We start from the raw sequence: 3,267 nt of genomic DNA on the forward strand, positions 1-3,267 counted from the left end.
GTGTGTGTGTGTGTGTTCTGGCCGGAAAAAAACACACACACACACACACAAATTCTTCGTTCAGTCACACACATAATCCTGACAGTTTTTCATTTTTTTTCTTTTTTTTTCGGTAAGTCTGAAAAGAATTAAGGAAAAAATATATATAAAACCTCAGCCGGAATCTATATATAAAAAAAAATGTTCTCACTTTTCGTCACAAAATTATAAAGAGTTTTTTTTTCACCATTTTTCTTGCGACAAGTTTTTCTTAGGTCAAAAAAAAAATTGCGTAAGGTCAGAAGGGGTTAAGTAGAAGGATGTAAGTGTGATCCTTTTCGCCTACACACAGCACTCCTCCTCCCACGCCACCGCACGCAAACGCACGCACTCACACACTCACCCAGCCCTACTCCACTGACCCTGAGAGAGAGAGAGAGAGAGAGAGAGAGAGAGAGAGAGAGAGAGAGAGAGAGAGAGTGTGTGTGTGTGTGTGTGTGTGTGTGTGTGTGTGATGATGATGGAAGGAATGTGTTGGTGGGTGAGGGAGGGTGCAGATATGTGCAGAGGGAAGAAAGAGTGTGTTGGAGGGATAGGAAATGTGCTAGGAGATAAAGGAGTGTGTAGGAGTGTGTTAGGGTGTGTGTGCCTGTGAGAAGGTTGGCACTAAGGGGTTGGCACTACAGAGAGGGGTGTGGACTGGCACTATATCCGAGGTAGTATGGCACTGATGTTACACTACCTCTCTCTCTCTCTCTCTCTCTCTTTTTCACAGGACTTAAGCCTCGTGACTCATGTTTCATTAGCCTCTGACCTTATATACACCTCCGTCTTTTTATTCTCTTTCTCCATCATTTTCCAGCACCACCTCTCTCTCTCTCTCTCTCTCTCTCTCTCTCTCTCTCATACTCTCTCTCTCTCTCTCTTTAATGTTTCAAAACACACATAATCAACTGTTGGTTTGAAACTTTACTGAAACAAAGGACTTGATGCTGTTTCCTTTGCGCTTCCTTCACCCATGTAAAAGACAGACAGACAGGCGGATAGATAGATACAGATAGATAAACTGGTAGACAGACAGACACACATACTGACTGATAGATAGACAGACAGACAAATTGACAGATACAGATAGATAGAAAACGATACAAATACACACTGCTACATTTATATAGGTCTAATTCTCAACATTTTCCCTATCTATCTATCCATCTATTCCCTACATTTTCTCTTGTAACACTACTGACAACCACACATCATTATCTCCCACACTCACCCAACACTTCTTCGTGACTAATATTTTGCCGTCTCCACTTTCATTCTTGTTCTTCTCCTTCCTTCGCTTTCTCTCCCTCTCTCCCCCCCCCCTCTCTCTCTCTCACCCAATATCCAGGAGCAGCACAGACAAAACCCAGGTATACCTCCTCGCCTCTTCATTGCCTCTCGAAAACAATCAACGCTCCCACAACTTCATTATTTTTTCCCCCCTCTTGCAATCAAATTCTCGATGGTGAAGATCTGACCCTATCCAGACTCCACATTTATAGCATTTCTTGGATTTGTGTATATCTTTGTCTGTCACCTCTCTATGCTATGCCGGAGACCCACTATAAATATGCTTACTTCCGTCTCTGTGATTTCCTTCAAACATCTTTCCTCTTAGCGCCATTCCTTCGTTTCTGTTATACTTCTTCAAACACCTTTCAGTGCCATTCCCTCCTTCCTTCCTTCACCAATCTCCTTCCAGCTTAGTCCTTAATGTTCCTTTGGCTGTTACCTCTAGACTCATTCCTTCCTCATTTAAGCCATTAATTTACGAGGTCAAAGGTGAACTATAATCGTGTGTGTGTGTGTGTGTGTGTGTGTGTGCCCTGGAGATTCTCTTGGGGCGGATGATGATGATGATATACAAATTACTCTCCTATCCAAACATATATTAATTTTACTTTTCCATTTTCAGCACTTTGGAAATAAAGATACAATAGTTTCCCGTTTTTCAGATCTGATAAAGTGTCCCAAAGGTGCTATAGAAAACGGGGTGCTGATTACTGAAAGAAAATGGTTTGTACGTGGCTAACTTTACGATTATGCTGAGAGACAGCGAGAGAGAGAGAGAGAGAGAGAGAGAGAGAGAGAGCGTAATAGACAGACTGATAGATATACACAGACAGATAAAACACAACAATACCCAACCACGTCCACCTTGCCCTTCAGAGCGGGGTTAATCAGGACAAAATCAACCCTCAATATTTTTCCACAACCCAGCTGAAGAAAATCGTCTGACGTGCACATGGAAGGGTGTACAAGAGTTGCCCCGTTCACGAGTGGGTTATAAACGCACTTCAGAGGTTTCCCAGGCAACGAGAAAGGTATTAAGGAAACAAGTGTAAAAGGGATATGTATATTTAGATGAGGCAAGGCGGGGAGATGCCTGTCTGCTCTCTCTCTCTCTCGTCTTTGTGTCTGCTCTCTTTGTGGCTCTGTCTGCTGCCTCTCTCTCTCTCTCGTCTTTGTGTCTGCTCTCTTTGTGGCTCTGTCTGCTGCCTCTCTCTCTCTCTTTGCAGTTCTTTTATATCTATTCTATCTATCCACTCTTCATTCCTGTCTTTGTATTCATTCTCTCTCTCTCTCTCTCTCTCTCTTTTACATCTATTCTATCAACTCTTCTATCCTGTCTTTCTGTTGTGTGTGTGTGTGTGTGTGTGTGTGTGTGTGTGTGTGTGTGTGTGTGTGTGTGTGTGTGTGTGTGTGTGTGTGTGTGTGTGTGTGTGTGTCTCCCTCTAGTTCTTTAATCTGTTGCATCCTCTTTCTCTCTCTCTCTCTCTCTCAAACAACAACCATCCCTCATCCTCAACTTTACCTTTCTTTCCCCAATTAAAGACAGGGTGAGGCAAAAATATTAACAACAATAAACAACAATAAATTTACTTAAACTGCGTAGGTATAAACATCCACAACACGTGCTCTGTACTGCCACGTGTTCTTAATTACAGGTAAACAACAGACAGGTAAAGAGCTTCTACAAACAGCGTAAATATAAACAGGTGAACAGGTAAATACAGCACATACTTTTTACACACCCTGTACGGAAACAAGACACAGGCGAAATTGGAATAATATATATATATATATATATTTTTCATATTCTTTAAAAAATTAATATATATATATATTTTTTTCATTTTTCACCGGAAGCGTAACATCAAATTATCACTGAAGCGAAAAAAAAAACTTTGAAAAATATATAATGAAAACTTAACACGAAGCAAATATGACATCAAACGAATT

The sequence above is a fragment of the Coenobita brevimanus genome, chromosome 61 (assembly GCF_032717465.1).
Source record: "Coenobita brevimanus isolate Jiangsu-jjx chromosome 61, ASM3271746v2, whole genome shotgun sequence".
NCBI classification, from domain to species: Eukaryota; Metazoa; Arthropoda; class Malacostraca; order Decapoda; family Coenobitidae; genus Coenobita; species Coenobita brevimanus.